Source organism: Muscardinus avellanarius (assembly GCF_963383645.1).
Source record: "Muscardinus avellanarius genome assembly, chromosome: 9".
Lineage (NCBI taxonomy): Eukaryota > Metazoa > Chordata > Mammalia > Rodentia > Gliridae > Muscardinus > Muscardinus avellanarius.
In genome coordinates this window covers 15,112,908-15,131,527 of record NC_137795.1, presented here as the reverse complement: position 1 = coordinate 15,131,527, position 18,620 = coordinate 15,112,908, and the positions used below count along the sequence as shown (strand labels likewise).

At 46.5% G+C, this 18,620-nt stretch overlaps 1 protein-coding gene across 1 annotated transcript in view; it reads left to right on the top strand.

The window, feature by feature from the left end:
• Positions 1-2,778: 2,778 nt before the first annotated feature.
• GRB10 (growth factor receptor bound protein 10) overlaps positions 2,779-18,620 on the top strand; it is a gene marked incomplete at its 3' end in the record, with an annotated part of 109,447 nt that continues 93,605 nt past the window's right edge. The window contains exon 1 of the mRNA XM_080701093.1: positions 2,779-2,828. The remainder of the gene's footprint in view (positions 2,829-18,620) is intronic.

The window sequence follows — 18,620 nt, the reverse complement described above, 5'->3', positions numbered from 1 at the left end:
TCTTGTGAAGACACCCGTAGTCTCTGACATCAGTCCCCCTTTGAGGAAGGCCTTGTCTCCACTCCAGAGCTGTCTGGCTGAGGAGTGTCATGAAAGTTGTGGTTTGTTGGGTGTCTAAATAGTCACTGTTATTACTCCAAATATTTAGTGTGAAAAAGCTAGACAGAAGGAAAACTTTCTATTAGCTCAGGAATTTTTGGATGCTATCAAAGATACTCAACAGGAATCAAGAGGTCTTTTGTTTCTGGAATATTTGGGAAATAAGGTAAGACATTTATTTTTACCCAGGTTAGTCTTTTCTTTAATAAGAGCTCAAGTTTTTTTCCCTCATGTCCAACTGGAAAACTGCAGGAGAAGTCGTCTCTCTCGACTGGTAAGGGAAACAGACCGGCGAGTTCCATTGATGGCCAGTGGTCCAGTGGTCAAGGTCAGTTTGTGATGGGTGCTGGGTGTTGCTGGTGTTGGGAGCTGGATAGGGCCGTTGAAAAGGGTGCCCAAAGGTTGTGCTTGCAACAGGCTTTCTCGTGGTCATTGATCAGCATGAGGTTATTGTGGAAGGAAGGCTGTACCTTAGTTATGCTGTTCAGCTTATCAAGCCCCCAAAATCATATTGTAGTTGTCAGCCATCAAGTTTACAATTAATTTTCTTGAAAACAGGCAAAAATTGTTCAAGTGGTGACCACCTTGACATGATAACTGGATTCCATTTGACCTTAATTATAGGTCAATGTATTGTGTACAAAACAGTTGAAAAGAAAGCAAACCTCCCAAGTGTATATTCCAAATTGGACGGCTAATGTCTGGTAGATGCATGAGGAAGTGGTCCTGGGGCATGTCAGTTAGAATCCAGGAAAAGATGGTGCTGCAGAGATGGAAATCCCTCGGGAGGGAAGGATTAGACGTGCTCCGAAGCCGTCATTCTGCTGGCCCTGAATTTATTTCCGTGTTCCCCAAACCTTCATACTTGTTTTACTGTGTACCTTTAAATTTTTTTTAAAACTCAGTTTTCAATTTAGCTGCTAGAATTTAAAAATGTTGCAGTTGACACAATCATTAGAATCCTTTACAAGCTTTTAAGTTCTTACAGAGGGCTAAAGGAGGCAGCCTTAACAAAATGCCTTTGTATATACAGGGGATGTCCCATTTTGGTCCTAAAAAGATGGAATCACCTTTAAATGTCAAGCTTACACCTTGCTGGTGGCTGTTTTTGCATCTGAGATTAGAGAAACTGTGTTTTATAGTTTTTTTTTTAAAGATGTTTACTGGGTGCCCTTTAATTATACATCATACTGTGGTATAGAGTGATAGGACACACTTAAGCAACTCTGGGAGCACCTTCCTCCAGGGCCCGCTCTCATCCCTCCTTGTCGTCCGTGCCTTTGAGATGGGAACTGGTCATTTTCTATACGTCTGTAGCTCCTTTCAGCTGTCCCAGCCTTTGTGCGCATTATAGTTGGCGATAAATATTATTGGCTTGGTGTTCGCTATATGTTGGATCTTCTCAAAAGTCTTTCCGAGAACTTAATCCTCATGAAAGCCCCAAGAGGAGATACAGTTTTCATGTCTATTTTGTAGCTGGGGACACTGAGGCTCAGGCTCAGAGTCCAGTAATTTGTGTCCACACCACCTGCCAAGTCAGGGCAGCGTCAGGAGAGAGCTATGCTAAGCCTGTCTGGCTCCCAAGCATGGACTCTTAGCCAGGGTGGCCGCGAGACCCGCTAACGCGGCTGGCTGTCTGCATGTTGTTTATCTGTGTTCTGGGCCTAGGACTTCTTCCATGACTGGTAGGCTTTCTGTTCACTGTTTAGTGATCAGGGAGATGTCACTGCAGAGTCTTTCCTTGGGTGACCTGTTCAGAGCCCCCATGTTGCCGGTGGACCCACGGGGAGCACACAGAACACCAACCACAAGCCCCCCCGTCATAGCCCAGCTCTCCACCACACACTCCGCTTAGCTGTGTGGGCTCCGCTTAGAAATAGTCAAACACACTGACGTTCCAGTGGGATACATTGAAAACCCCAGTGAGGGGCTCCCCCGCCCAGGGCCTCATAAAGGGTCTGGCAGCACTCTCTTCATCTGTAGTGACTTCACTACAAAGCCATCTCCTCTGGAGCGAGGGTCTGCCAGCACCCTCTTCATGCCTAGACCAGCACCTGGGCGGTCAGTGCGTAGATGTGGGTAAGTGCATCTTGGAAGCCGGGGGAGGATTTTCGCTGTGGGTCTGCCTCCCATTCGGCTCTGCCAGGGGGCCACAGGCACGACACACACAGGGCATCGCTCCCTGCCCTGCAGCCCTCTGTGGAGAGCAGCCAGGCATGCGGGCGGGCACCCGGGGCTGAATGTGGGGTGGGTGGAGGGTGGGCGTCGCTGTGAGGACACTGTGAAGGACGTGGGCTTTGATCTGGGCTGGAGAGTTGAGTTCTAGGTAAACATCGCGTGGGTCTCTCCTTTGCTCTTCTGATCTCATCGGGCGCCTGCCCTTAGGGTGAGGAGACGTAGCAACTAGAAACCCACTTGTTGATGACTTTCTTGTTTCGTTCTTAGGAAGAGTCTTTTCAGTGCTCTCCTTGAAAAACAAAACGCCCTCTTATGCCTTTGCAAAGTTTCAAGCCCTAAGTGGTGTAGCGTGTGCGTCCAGGTCTTCCAAGTCGGACGCAGCTGAGCCGGGGCCTCGTGGACGGTCCCCTTCTGGAGCTGACCATGCTGCTGAGTGGGAGGGGTCAGCTGTGGCGGGCAGCGGTCCAGTGAGCAGCAGGGTCCTCCCCTCGCTTCTCAGTGAAGCCTGGGTGGCCTCTCTGGCAGACAGTCTCCGAGCCAGCTGTTGACAGGTAAGACCTGTGTGTTTTTACCTACAGATAGCGCCTTTCTTTGCAGGAGAGTCGTCTGTTAAATATTGATCAAGGCAAGGTCAATAAATGCCTGTCACTGTGGGGAAAGCCGAACAGTGGATCCTTTATTCCAAGGTTTCCCAAGGGCGTCTCCTTGACCGTCTCTGTTCATTCTGCCTATGGCTCACCTTGGCTGCGTGGTGCGCGGGAGCACCGGGGAGCGCCAAGCAGTGGCGTCCGGGTGTGGGAGAGCAGAGCTGGGCTGAGCTGACTTCAGGGCCAACCATGCTCCATGGGGCCAGGCCGCTAGACCTCACAGCCCCCTGCCCTTCCTTCTGTGAGGCGGGAGTGACAGTGCTTTACCTTTACAGAGGAATCGGTCCCTGCCTACTCCGCAGATCGCCTTCCCCCAAGTCAGAAAAGACCGGGTGGGGGGCTCTGCAGGGCCAGAACTAGCTGCTGCAAATCAGGGGCTGGGCGAGGTTGAAAATTTAGCTCACCGCTTCCTCCCCGACAGCATCTCAGTAGGGAACTGCGTTTCCGTTCGCGTTTGGCTTCTGATCCTCCTAGATCCCCCGTTTCTGGTCCCAAGGCCAGGAGGGCTGGAGCTGGAGCAGGGTCCTCTCTGGCACGTACGAAGGGGGGCAGACCTGGGAACTCGCCACCATGTTCCTTCCCAAGCTCGAGCCCCCTCGGCAGCTGGCATTCTTCTTGCGAGTTCTTAGCGTTCTTTTTTTTTTTTTTTTTTCTCGTTGTTGGTTAGGTCCAGGGCTTTTAGTAGTAGGAGGTTGGGCCTGAGCCAAGCAATGCTACTCCGTGTTGGTTAGGACGGGAAGGTTCTTCTTTGGCTTTGTACGTTTCCTGTTTGAAAGCGTTTTATTCCCGTGTGGCCCTTGAGTTTTAGGAGGAGGGTTAGAAAAGATGGGAAAAAAAATTGGTAGAATCTGTTAGAAGCCAAATTCTGGTAAAGAAAAAGTGGACGATTTTTGAAATTCCAGTACTTCTCTGAATTGGAAGGATTATGACTCAGTCGTCTTTTAGTAGCTGATAACGTGGCAGTCTTCTGTTTCTTTTCAAGTTTGTCTGTCCAGCTCTTTGCCATCCCACTGCAGATTCAAAACCAAAGGTGGTGATTTTTTCCCCTTATTTTTGCCTACTAGGATTAGGAAAAAAGGAAGTTACTATTCAGAAAACCATGGCAAATTAATACCGGTGACTTTCAATGTCTAAAACAAGAGTTTCTCGAGAGAACTGACATGATATACAAGTATCAGGAAGGGCGGGTGAGTTTCTGGCAGTCTGGGGCAGCAGAGTGTTCAGGGTTAAGGGAACAGGTATTATTTCTTTAAGCTTAGTGTCTGTAAGCAGTGACAGCGTCAGAGATGCATTTGGACAAAGTGTACCGCAAGTCAAGAAGCAGTTAGGGTGGTGTTTAAGATAAGTGACACAGCTCAAAGCCAGCCGTCTCAGCTCAGGCACAATCCCTCCATGAAGCTGCTGATGTCACGGAATGCGGTCTGGTCCTTGGAATGTTCGCAGATGCTGGGAGTGGTGGATGGGGAAGCAGATGATAGCCCAGGGAGTACGTGCCGCACACAGAGAGGAGGTGTACATTGCTGTGATTGCCTGGGTACAGGGGCCAGATAAGAATGATATGAGAAGCAGCAGGAGAACCAGCTCCAACTCTGTCTGCTCCCATGTTCTGGGTATCCTGAGTGATCTCACTATTACCCTGTTACCTGTGCAGAGTCCCGGGAGGTGAGTTGCCAGCCCTCTGCCATTGTAAAGTCTACGATACCAGGGCACCAAGAAGGTGGACGCTGTTGATCCTTATCAATGAAGGACCCCAGGTGTGCATTCACCTCCTTGCTAAAATTGATTTGTGACCCCTGAACTCATGCTCCCAGCCATTCAAAGACACTCAGAGCAGCTCACAGCTCACATGTTCTCCGGGGAGCGAGTGTTTTTTTGTGTGTCAAATTTCCCAAATCGTTATATTTTTTGTTCATTTTACTGCTGAAAATGGCCCCCAAACACAGCACCAGAGTGGCCCTGAGCTCCAGAAAGCTGCAATGTGCTAGAGAGAGAAAACACTTGTTTTAGTCCTCTTTTTTCAGGCAGGAGTTAAGAGTGCTCTTGGCCATGAATTCAATGTTAATGAATCAACGATGTATTTTAAGTCAAGTGTCTCTTGCCAAGGTCATATTGGTTGGTTGATAAACATCTGACCAGGGCCCCTACTCTTCTGTTCCCTCTCTTTCCTCCCAGGCCAGTGACTCAGGATTTACTGATTCAGTGTTCATGGCAACTTCTAGAACACTGCTACCACAAAGATCATGAACCACACCACTTGTGTTTGGTCAAGCCAATTCCCTGGATGTCCTCATACCTAAATTACTTTCTTTCCTTTTTTTCTACTTCTTAAGGTTATTAAAGTGCTGTACCATGAGTACCGTAAGCAGCACATATTTTGAATGTGCGATTTGCTATCTTCTGCCTTGTGTAAAACCATCACCAATCAAACCATGTGATGGAAATGTCCATTGCTCCGTTTTTCCCATGATCCTCTGCAGCACATTCTTACCTACTTTTTTCCTGGATCTGTTTTCTCTCATTATAGATTAGTTTGCATTTTCTAGTGTTGCATAAAGAGAATCGATGTGTTCTGTCTGGCTTCTTCCACTCAGCCTATTTATTTTGAGATTACCCGTGTTGCAGCACAGATTGCTGCTTCGCTGGGGGGATTAGAACATCACAAGCGGATCGTCCACAGACTGGTGATGATCTCTTGGGTTGTGTCCAGGCTTCTGCTGTTTCAAATGCTTTTTTCTGTAGATTGCTTTCTTTACCTGTATCTGGTTATCTCTCCAGGTTTGTAGGAATGCCCTGTTCCTCCTTCTGTCTTCTTTCTGGATTCCATCTCCACTTGCAGAACTCATAAGCCAGGTGGTTTGGGGCACAACTGTGGGTCATCTAGTAATCTGAGTTCTGGATGGGGACAGAGCAGGGGAAGGTGAAAAACCAAGCCATGAACCTCTGGACCCCTTGGACAGCCCCGCAAGTTCTAGACACGGGTGGACAGGCAGTCTTCTTGGCCCGGGGCCTCATGAGGGCTTCGTCATCTCTTGCTGAGTTTGATCTGTGGTGTGAGTGAGGGGCCAAGCCTCTGTGGATCCTCTGAATCTACCGTTCACAAGATGGTGACTGATCATGGCTGTGGGCACTGTCCTCAGATAGCCCAGTGTGTGCTGTGGAAGGGCCCACCGTGGTCAGCATGAGTTATTTTGGGCCCCTGGAGATGAACGCAAGCTTCACCCTGGGGCTTGGCGCGATTCGTTTTCCAAGGCGTCTGCTCTCTTGGCCCTCCTATTAAAGTGCTGGCGACTTGGACTGGGAACCCGTGGCTCTTGTGTGCTCTAATATCTTTGCTTTTCTGAGCCTCTTTGACTCTGCAAATGTAAGGGGCTGGCCTGGGAAACTGAGGCGTGCCACTTGCCTGTATGCTTCTGTCCGGTGTCAGTAATTTGATGTATGCTTTAGCACTTGTCCCATGAGTGACTCTTGGAGGTCTTGTAATCATTAAAGCTTCTCTTGAACAGGATTGCTCTGAAGTGGAGGCACAGAAGGAAGACGGCCAATCTGGTATGTATGTGCACCTCTTCGGTGGTAAACAAAGGGAGAAAAATTAAGAAACCCTATTTCCTTTTCTTTATTTTTTTATTTTTAAGTATGGTGCTGGGGATTGAACCTAGGGTGGCTCTACCGTTGAGCTACACCCTAGGCTTTTTTTTCCTTTTTGTATTTTGTATTTTGAAATAGCGTCTCACTAGGTTACCATGTGCTGGCCTCAAGCCTTCTGCTCTCCTGTCTCAGCCTCCCCAATTTTTCCTTGGCCTTTATGTAGCATCAGCAGCAAATTCAAGTTTTCAAGTGGGTTTTTATCCAGGAGGAGTAAGAATGATGTCTACCAAGACATTGCTTATGGTCATCCTTGAAACTCAGGCTTAAAAAGAAAATAAATTTTGTAAAGAACTTCCTGCCGTGGAAGCGCTCAAGGAAATTTCGTTCCTGAGGTAGCAAAGCGAGCTCATTTCAGGGTGCTTCCCGCGGAGCGCTGCCAGGGGCCCTCTGTGTTTCCATATATGACCGAAGGCCAGACATTCCAACTGTCTCCAAGAAATAGGTTTTCCTTTTTTTTTTTTTTTTTTTCTGTCTGAGAATGGGACAGCTTGGCTACACTATTACCAAGGGAGTCTGCAGACCCACAGGCTGTTAGGATCCATTCTCATTGAAAGGATTAATTTTTTTTTTAATTTTAGTCACAGTTACGAAGAGATGGGGGGAGGTAATAAAGCATGGAGAGATTTATGATAAGAGGCACAACCCTGATCGAATAGCTACACATAGAACATTTCCTGCCCTGGGTCATAACAGGGCTGCCGGACTGACTATGGGATAGAGAGGTGAAGCGGGCACCGTTTCAAGGCTGCCTCTTCTTTGTACTGTCGGGTTATTTTGAAGGATTACTTCATAGACAAACAAGCTGATGACTGAGGGTCCGGTGTGCATGGTTGATGTGGATGATTTCATCAGAGGATGACTGCTTTCTTAGTTATTGCAATAGTTTTTAGATCCAGTGGGTGAGGGGAGAATGCCCTTTGGAAATAACATATTCTGCAGATTTTGCAAACTTCCTAACAAAAACCCCCAGTGATTGTTTATACTGACTCTCAACTCCAGCACTATTGTACTAGTGTGGCCAGAATAGATAAAAATCTATTTTTTAAAGGAACCATTATACATCAAATAATTTTATAATAAATGCCCCAAGTTTGACATTAAAAAGCGACATGTATGTATCTATGTAGATTTCTGGAGTTTTAAGAATTTGGGCACCATACAGATTGTAGATTCTAGACCAATCTCAACCTTGGTAGGCAAGAGGAATTCTTCATACGTAATTTAATTTAGCATCTTTAGAGTTTCTAATGCCTTTTTTTTTCAGTGCTGGGGATGGAAACCAGGGGCATTCTATCTCTGAGCTTCACCCCCAGCCCTATTTTTTATTCTTTATTTTGGAACAGGCTCTCACTAAGTTGCAGAGGACCTCACTGAGTAGCTGAGGCTGTCCTCGAACCGCGATCCTCCTGTCTCAGACTCCCGAATGCTGGCGTTACAAGCTTGCGCCACCACGCCCAGCTGGGTGGCCTCCCTTTGTAGCGAGAACTTACCCTCCATGAGCAGCATTGAGCTCTTCTCAGAACAGCACCTTTCTGATTTACTAGTTTGCACTAGGCCACCCCTTAAAAGGTGCACTGCCTCTTGGCACTGACCCCCAGGTCCTGCACAGGAAGCTGGGGGAGCATCCTGAAAGCACAAACCCTAGCCAGGGAAGGTGTGTTTCATACGTGGATCTCATACTCTCCATGGGCCAGGATCGTTGGAGCTCAGAGTCTGCACAGTTAAGATGAATATTATAGACTGTCACTATTTTCAGGGCTCAGGGGCCTCTGGGGTCCAGAGGACCAAGTCCCAGCTACAGTACTAAAAAGCTACTGTGCTCAATTGCTGAGCTCCCATGTCCTGCCTGGGGGCAACAGCTACCTCACAGTGTCGTTAGGGAAAGTAAATAGGAAACTGTGCAGGTGCTCCCCCAGCTTACAGTGGGGTTATGTGGCTCTAAACGCAGCATGAGTTAAAAATAGCGGGAATCGAAAATTCATTTCGTACACCTTACCCACAGATCATTACGGGGAGCTCTAGCCCCCGTAAACTGGCGCAGGATGGTTATGCTTACAGTTATGGATGGAAGGAGGGAAAGAGTCAGGGAGTGAACCCACAGCTGGGAAGAAGTTAGAAACATGTCTGGACACACTTCCTCCCACTTTTCTTGAGAAAGCTGTCCTATAGAATAGAAGGCCAAAGACACATTAATGCTCAGAACTTGGCCCATTGTAAATGTTCAGCAAAAGGCTCTTTCCCCATGCGGGGAACTTGGGCTTTCCTGATCTCGTCTCCCAGTCTCTTCTGTGTGCCCTGGTCTGGCCTTGCCCCTCTCCCCACCCCCCACCCCGACTGACCAGGGCCTCACTCTTGTCCCTTGCACAACCCTTGCACGTGACATGATTACAGATGGGGGTCAGCATCTGGTGGCCCATCTGCAGCCCCCACACTGCTGCCCCACGCCACACACTGGCCTTGGGCCCAGGCAGTGTGAGCAGGCGTGAGGTCCAGCATGTCCTTGGTGTCTCCTCCCCAGCCTGAGGAAGTAGGAGAGGCAGCCCAAGGTTGGTGCATGGCTAAATGGCTGTAGGGTCCCAGTCTGGGTCAGTACTTGGGGTCTTCTTACCCCCAGGCTAGCCCTCCATCTGCTTGCTCACCGCCACTTAGGGCAGGAGGGTCTGCTTCAAGGGAGAGCTGCAGAGAGGAGGGAAACTCCCCCTAGCTGCCTTCAGTAAGCCAATCCTGTAGGAAGCCATCAAAGACAGGAAAGGCAGTCCTGCTTGATTGTTAGAGCTGACCCCTTCCTTCCGATCCTGAGGACAGAGTACTACTAATATCAGCACACAGGAGTGGAAAGCCTCATCAGTCCTGGACTCAGTGTGAGGACTGACATTGAGCCCCCAACCCCCTTGCTCCTCTCTCTCTCATCTCTGCCCAAAAATGTGTCCACTTGCTCAGCCCAAAGATCTCAGTCCTGCTCTTTCTTTCAGATATTGCCAGTCAATGTAGACCCTGCCACGTCTCCCCCACGAGGCACCCCGGGATTCTGCTCCCTGGCCTCTCCAGGCCTCCCCTTACCCAGCTGCCGCCAGCTCTCTGCAGAGAAGCCAGGATACACCTGGAAAGCAGGTCTGATCCTGCCGCCCGGCTCACTGCTCAGGGCGACAACACTCGCTTCTCTCAGCAGCAGAGCAAAGTCCTCACTGTGGCTGTCCACTCTGCTTGCCCCGCCAGGAAGGGGAGGGCGTAACTCCACAGTTTGGGATGCACACTTTCTCTTGCAGTGAAGCCTCCTCCGTGTTGTGGACTTGGAGGGAGTTAGGGGAGGCACCCTAGCCTTCTCTACCTTGCCTGCTGCTGCTTCTGGAAGGTGTGTCCACGCCCTCGCCTTGCTGGCCGTTCTGCACGTGCTGCGTGGCTTGGAGAGGCGTCTTTCCCTCCTCAGCCTTAACCTTCCACCCAGCATCACCCACCATGAGGAAGATGAGGCTGCTCTGGAAACTCTAAGTGTTTCAAATAAGTTTGCAAGAGGTCACTTTCTAGCTGTTTTGAAATAAAGCCTCTATTTGCCCCTGTTTTATAGTTCTTCCAGCCTAGCTATGATCTAATCCGACGTACAAAACCTTGGGGGAAACCCCTGTTTAATTAGCATATGGGATCCAGAACAGTTTCAGCCAAGCCAAGTAGCGGTGGGCAGGTAGGAGAGACAGAGAAACACAGAAAGGAAGATGTCATGCACAGTAGGGCCAACCGAGCATGGCCTGAAACCTCCACGTCTGTGAGCCAAAATAGCCCTTTTCTATTTATAAGTTGATTATCCCTGGTATTTTGTTGTAGCGATGGAGAGCTGATGAATACAGGTGTCAACCCCTCTTCTCTTGTTTCATCGGAATCTCAGTGTTCAGTGTGGAAGAAAATAAATCTCTCTCGGTTTTCTCAGAGGGAACTGGCTTCTTCTCTGGAGTTGTACGTGCTTCAGATCATGCCAAGGACAAAATGCTTTAGTGATTTGTCTGAAAAGACTTTATCTTTCAATTAAAATGGATAGGGCTCTTTCCCCCTATTTGACATACTTTGAAACATGAGCAAAACCCTGTGCAGAGGAGACTTAGTTACCCAGAGAAACATTTCTGAAGTCTTATCTTGGCCAGTTGTTGTTGACCTATGTTTTAAAATGGTCCTGGGGTTCGCTTTTGTCAGGCATGGTAAGACACAGACCTGGCCATGACCATCCCAAGGAAGAAGTTTCTGCAGTCTTACCACTGACCCAAATACCTGACCTGTTACATGGAGAAGAAGAATTCGATTTACTCACAGTTCGGGAAATTTCAGTCCATGTTATATTGACTTCCAAGAGGAGCTGGGGCTGCAGGTTCTCAAGGGCATACTGGCAAGGATCAGAGAGCGAGGGTGGGAGCTCCTGGCACAGAGGGGCTGGGAGCTGCAGCAGCCGCCTGGAAAAACTCTCCCCGGGCCATGATTTCCATGGCAACCAAGTCCCGCCTCTGAACATGATGCCTTGCCCAGAACACGAGGTCTGGGGGACATTTTAAATTCAAACTATAACAATAGAAAACATAGCAGGTTCAGCTTCTAGGAAGGATCTAGCCCATAGGATTCAGTTACGGTGTTTTGATAACTGACTACATTTATACTTATATTTAGTTTCCCCTTCCTGGCCCCCAGAAAATTACATGACGCTTCAATCCTATGGACAGCATAAGAAAGGAGCAGTGTGCTTTGAAGGGAAGAAACGACAGTGGAGATTTTCAACATGGGATATACTGGGACCTTCAGGCAATACTGTCCCCTGTCCTGAGATGTTTTTTTTCTTGGTTTAAGTGTAGCCTGAACACCTGAGGTTTTGCAGAGTTCCCCCCCCCCCCCCGGGTTCTAATGTGCAACTCATTGTTATAAGTCCCGATGATTCTTAAACTTCAGCAGGGGTTTGAGAAAACACAGGTTTCTGGACCACGGCCTTTTGAGTGTCTGACTCCTAAGTTGGAGACTGGGCTCCAAAGCAGGCTTTTTGTACACCCGATGCCTTTGTTCTTTATCCTGGGGCTATAGCTTGAAACCACAGGGCTGTAGGGTTCTGGTTAAAACCATGAACTCCAGAATCACCAACATGGTCTTCCTCAGGCCCCAGTATCAGCCCTGGGCCCTTCATCTAAGCAGTCTCTGTTACTCTTAGGAAAAGTGGGCATAGTGTGTGTGTGGGGGGGGCACCAGACACATATAGAGCATGTAGCCAAGTGCCTGTTGTAAACAAGTGCTTGGGAATTATTTTTCTCTCTTGACCAGTTGTATTAATTGATTAGCAAAAACATGCAAATTTATGACTTTATGTTGGGAGGTGAATGGAGGGGGTTTCATTCAGTTTCATCTCTAGCATTTTGTTTTTCTTTTTCTTTTTTCACAGTACTGGGACTTGAATCCTGGTGCACTCTACCACTGATCTACTCCCCATCCCTTTTTATATTTTGAGACAGGGTCTCACTAAATTGCCCAGGTTGGCCTTGAACTTAGGATCCTCCTGACTCAGCCTACAGGGTAGCTGGGATTACAGCTGTGTGCCACTATGCCCAGCTAGAATTTTCTATGTTAAAGGGTTTTACTTTAGTTTACTCTAATTTTATTACATACTTTTAACATCAATGATAATTTATTGAAGTCTCCAATTTTATGTTTTTACTAATGTACATGAAATTAGAAAATTACCTTTTTGGCTAAAGTTTTTTATATTCTCTTGATTCTGGTTTAGGAGATTCATCTTTTATCACCGCTCCTCGATTTTCATCAACTCTGTTATGTTTTGCTGTCTGCTTTGGTTTTGACCATTTCCTTCGTTCAGGCTTGAGGATGGAGTCACATTGTTCCCTTCTGAAAGACACAAGTGTCGTGGTCCTCGTTTTCCTCTCCTTTTTCTCTTGATTCATTTTATTCATCTTGACACGTGACGATGTGTATTGTCCTGATGGTCTAGGGACTATTATTGTATCTCCATTTCCTCTTTGGCCCAGCTATTTAGGCCAGAGTTTGTTTTTAATTTCCAAGTCACTGAATTTTTCTTTTTTTTAACCGCATGTGTAATTAATTTCTACACTGTGTTATTTGTTTGTGGCGTGGAGCCCCGTGCACATGGATGCACCCCGTCCCCTTGCCAACACTGGGCCGCCTGAGGTCCAGTCTGCAGCTTCCAGCAGGACAGAAGGAAGTGGCCTGAGACAGATTCTTCCTTGGGAATCACATTCATTAGCCCCAGTGAGCTTTGAATTTTTTCAAGATGCACCGCTGTTCTCTGTACTTTTGTATTTTTAAAACACGGTCACAGGTGTTTGTTACATATTCACAGATGACAGTTTTTCATAACTGCCCACTACTTCTGTGTGTGTGTGTGTGTGTGTGTGTGTGTGTGTGTGTGTGTGTGGTACTGTTGACCTCACACATGCCAGGCAGGCTCTCTAACACTGGGCTACCTTATCTGCCCTTTTAATTGGATTTTGATAAGGTGACCAGGCTGGCCTTGGGCTTCCTCCTCTTGCCTCAGCCTCCAGAGTAGCTGGGATTACTGGCATGTATTTATTTGCGTATTTATCTATTTATCTTTGTTTTTTATTTTATTATTGGTACATTGCAGTCATACACCTTAATGGGGTACAAGATGGTAAAGGCATACATGCACCCATCACTCATGTAGCCCTTTTTCAATTCCAACCCCATTTCTTTCCCCTTGTCACCTTATTTATATATTTTAATGTAAATTTTTTATTAAAACATAACACTGTCCTGGGAGATTTAGGTTCATGTATTTTGACGCTTTGCTCTTTGGTGGGCAGAAGCTGAATGATGCTGTCTTTTATTATCTGCCTTACTGACATCCTTGGTTCCTGCTTTCAAAACTTGAATAAGTATTTTTTTTTAATTTGCATTAAATTATATTCTGTCACCACTCTTTTCATTGTATCCCCGTTTGTGCTTGGTTTTTAAATCTAGGTCCATTCTGTCTAGGTCTCTCCTTTTTCTAACTTTCTTTTTAAAGCTTTTTCTATTTTAGTTTGCCTTGAGTATTTTTTTTTTTTTTTAGGCGTGAGAATATTTTTGAATTTTATTTGAACCAGAGAGAATTGGACAGTTGATTTTCATTGGTACATGTCATCTTATTTTCTGCCCTAAATTACTTGTTTTGAATTTTGTTTCATTTGCTGTCCTTTTTTAAAATTATTTTTTATTGGTTCATTGTAGTCGTACATCTTAATGGAGTACAAATGATAGAGGCGTGCATCACCCACTTAGCCTTTATTTTCCTCTTAATGCTTAAAATATCAGTAATTTTTTTATCCTTTTATGAAGATTTAGAATGCAAATACTCTGTCCTTAATTTAAATGTGATCATCTTAATATATCACGAATGTTAAGTTATATATTTTTAATAAACAATGGATGTGTTGTACCTTTTATGGACGGTACGTATTGTCCACCCCCTGTTAATCCTGCAGCTTTTCTTCTAATTTAATCTTCAAATTAAATTTTACTACTTAACCTGCCTGGTAGCAGTTCTGCTATCTAATCTAATCTAATTAGTTAGCAAGGCATCTTGGGTCCCTGATACTCCATGCTCTTCTGGGTATAGGAAGGAACAAGTTGGAGTTCTCAAAGAGATGAGATTTGTAACTAAAAGGTGAAAGAATATTAGTGTCAGGGACTGATTTAAGTTAATCAGTTTTCTATGACTCTAATACCTGAGAAAATCAAATCTAAAAGAGGAGAGGTCTGTTTTGGCTTAAGGTTATGGTCCCTGACCTACTGACCTCGTAGCTTTGGGCCGTGGTGAGCCTGCACCTCGGGTGGGAGCCTGACTTATGTCTGAATTGTCAGTTGTGACCTGTTAGTGATGCCTCAGAATCCACTAAGTAAGCATAAAAAGCATTTTTAATTGGCAGACGAGATAATATTGATTGCCTAGATTCACTGCCCCCAGTGGGTGCATTTCCAAAAGGTGTTATGCCCCCTGCCCTAGGAGATGAACAGGTGAGCCTGCGTTGGTCATGGATGTGCCATTTGGTCACTGGCTGGCATCGTGCTTATTTTTTCTAGTAGAAGATGTCAATTTGACTGTCACCCCAATGGAGAGTGTATATAGTTCAGATCTATCATAATTCTAATGTGCAGTTAGCTGTAATATGAAACACCTGTGAAAGTCATCTGCTCTCTGCCGGTGTCTCCAGAGTTCATAAGAAATGTCCAACATACTTTTCCTGAAAAAAAGTATTCCTGAGCGCAACATGTCCCAAGTGTATGACAGTTGTAGAGTTTTAATTTATCTGGTACAAATTGCCCTTAAAGTGGAAAACAAAACAGTATCAGAAGAACAAAGGCATGGTGAAGCTCAGTTATTAGATCCATGAGTATAAGTATTAACACTGTTAAGAAAAATGTCCACACTACTATCAGCCAACTTCTGCCTTTGCCTGAAATGTTTTTGTGAACTACATATAATCTAATCAAGGAATACTCACTTTATAATGAAGATTATTTAAATTTTTATGATAAGGTCAAAACTCAATTAAGAGCAACAGATTTCTATACATTATTTATCATGCAGTTTTGCAAAGAAAGGCTTAATCTTCCAAAGTAAAAGGAAATGTTTAACCCACACAGCAAGGCACACTTGTCAATACACCTCTGTAATCAGAGGAAGAGAAAATGGCAATAATGATTGGCATATTTTCTTAGTCGTTTTACATCTGTTAATGAGAAAGCATTTTGTTATAGATATAAAGTTGCTATGTATCTTATGGTGTGTGTGTGTGTGTGTGTGTGTGTGTGTGTGTGTGTGTCTAGGGATGGAACCCAGGGGCATTTGACCAACGAGCTACACCCCCTGCCCTATTTTCTTATTCTTTATTTTGAAACAGAGTCTCACTAAGTTGCAGAGGGCCTAAGTACCTGAGGCTGGCTGCGAACCGCGAACTGTTGTCAAGGGACGAAATTCTTTTTCTCCAGGAAATCTGTTTTTGCTCTTAAGATCTGCAGTGGATTGGATGAGCTCTCTGTCGAATGTAAACTCCTCTATCTAAAGTCAAGTCACTGTAGATCTTAACCATGTCTAACATCTGATTTCATGTTTGGGTACTGTGGAGGCCGGGCAGGCGAAACATAAAATTCCTACCCTAGGGACAGGTGACTGAATCAGCAGAGTTTGGAAGCGTTAGGGTTCCTGGGTCTCGCTGGGGCCTGGAGGAGGTAGATGCCAGCCACTAACTTTGCACCAGTGGGTCAGGGACAGGCAAGCAGGAAGCTGTTAGCAGGATCGCTTTGGCCATTTTATTTCCGCTGCTTCCTTTCAGCTCCAGTGACTTCTTCCGGGGTCATTCTCCCATCGCTTTAATGGTAACTTGAAGGATCACAGAGAAATGCTTGCACGGTCGGTAGCAAAATTTACAAATTTAGGACACTTCTGTTCCTATTAGCTTGGCTGACAATTTGCCTGTTTTGTGTATGAATCAGGTTAAGGAGTGAGATCGCATGCCCACAAGCGAGGCTCGGGGTGGGAGTCTGTGCTGGCGCTGGAAAGGCTCAGAGGGAGAACGCGGCGAGATTAAGCTTGAGACTTTGAGTTCGCATTAAGAGACCTGATGCGCGTGAGACCAGGCCGGCGCAGGCAAGAGGCTGCTCCCCAACGGGAGACTCCGGCTGAGACCAAGTTTGCCTGCGCGAGATTTGGCAAGAGACTGTGAGGCTCCGCCTTCGCGCATGCGTGATTCCCTGAGACGCTGCACTCGCTGATGGGAGACTCTGCGCTCACTGCTCCCGCGAGACTTGGCGCGAGACTGCCGATCTTGCCTGCGGGGCTCTAGAGGAGTCGGCTCACACTTGGGAGACCCCATGTTAGCGATTTCCCCCCCGCATTTTCGGCGAGAGACTTGGTCCAAGTCTCTTCAGCGCTCTCACCTACGGAAAATTTGGTGTGCGACAGCATTTGCACATGTGAGACTCTTACAAACAACCTCCTTTGGGGCTTTTGGGGGAATTTGGCCAAGTCAACATTTTCCAAAGTGATGCAGTATTTACGATGCTAATAGATGCTCCTGAGGGAAGAGGACCAAGGATTCAGGGAGATGCCGAGAAAGTTGAATTTGTTGCGTTTGTTGTCATTCTCTCCCGCTGGATATCTTGCACAGACAGCTGTGACCACACAGACATTCTCTCAAGGTTCCCTGTTCTGCGATACACATCTCTGGGTAGGAAGAAGCTAGCCCATGTAAAGCGGGTATCCTAACTAAACCTTTAAGTGGCGACCAAAAGTTTCCTGTGCAGATTCCCCCATGCTGTAAGGAGATGTGAACAGGGCCTCTTTTGTCACACCTGGGTCTCTCATAGTCTCTTTTTATTTCAGATGGTACAGTGTATTACTTGTAAAAGGAAGAAGGCAGAAGGAACCAGTGGCTTTAGCTGGCCACCCAGATTCTTTTTTTGTATCAGCCGTACTAATTGGTATGGGTGAATGTGTACATTGGATTCTGGCACCATGCTGCTGATGGAAAGCCAGAGAACAAATGTATGGTCATTTCCATCCTTTCCTGGACAATTCCTCTGACTAGCACATCTCCAGGGAAACAGTTATGGCAGGTTCCACGGTGCAGGAAACCTTGGCATACTTTGTCTTCTTATTTTGCTCTGCTTGTAAGAAATTAACATAGCGATTCCCATTAGACCACAACATCTTTTAGTAAAAGAGTTTAATTGTAGTATAAACTTGCTTGTTGATACCTTGGCTTAGTACTTTGGAGGAAGCAGGTGTTTTCAGCTCCTGGCTCTAAAGTACCAAATGGCAAGTTGGAATGATGACTGATATCAGGGTTATTTGGATGTAGGTGAGGGAGTAGGAATAGGAAAGGGAGTGATTTCTTGCAGGCAACTCTGTGGCTTGGTTGTCATCCACCTGCCACAGAGGGCATCCTTTCTACAGTCTGGCTTTTGGGTAGCTTTCGGTGGACCATTCTTTCCCTTCAATTTCTCTAACGCTTCTTCATGGGCTGCCAGAAAAGTTTCATCTGCAGGTCTCCTTCACTGTCTAAAACAGATTTTATTTTGAACTTTTATTTTTGCATAGAAGGATACATCTTTCAGGGCTGGTCCTTAATTTCTCAGATCTGATGAGTGGAATCTGGGCTTATCATCATCAGTACCATCTCTCTATGGGCCTCCTTCCTTTACCTGGAACAATTCTAGGTTTTCAAGAACTTCCATCTACTCTAGCCTTGATCGGGGTTTTGTACTTTTTTTTTTAATTCTTCCTTAGTCTGTAAAGTCTCTTTAGCTACATTGCTGAGAATTTGCCTATGGTGTTATGGCCCCAAAGAGAAATCCTTTTCATTCTTCCTGGTCTCCAAGTAGAGCAAACCTTCAGATAAAGGCTACAGATTAGGAATACCATTCATTCTAATCATTGACTTTGACCCGAAGCCAACATGGGTTACGAGCCAGAAGAGACAAACACGGCAGCAGACTGTGAAGCTCTGAGCAGCCTGTGGGCCTGTGCAGTGTGTGAGCTCCAGGAAGGCGCTCCCCGATGCCGGAGACATAACCGTTTCCTTGTTCTTAAAGAGGCCGTGGTTATTAAAGTTGTGTACTGCACCCCCAGGTCACAGGTCTGGTTTTCATGCGGCCAGTTAGCTTTGGCTTATCTGGGTACAGACCGCTTCCCTCAGCCCAGCCCGCCTCCTGGCTTCGACACTCGCAGTCCTCAGAAAATGGGACCAAGCAAACCCTGAGGCAGCTTGTCCAGGGGTGTCTCTAACAGTTATTTGAGTTATTTTTGAGCGAGTCATCATCATTGGCTGGATCCTGGATAGAGTTTGAGAGCCAGATCGCGGCGGAGGGAAGGGCAGGACACAAAGACGCTCTTGCTTCTCCTTCACCTCCCCTGGCGGGTTCCATTTCCTGCTGGTGCACACAGAAGAGGCAGAGGCACACACTCAAGTCAGTGCCTTACTTTGTAGGTCCATTGGTGTTTGTCATGGCGGCCGCGGTGCCCAAGGCTGCTGCCCCAGAAGCTGGGACACC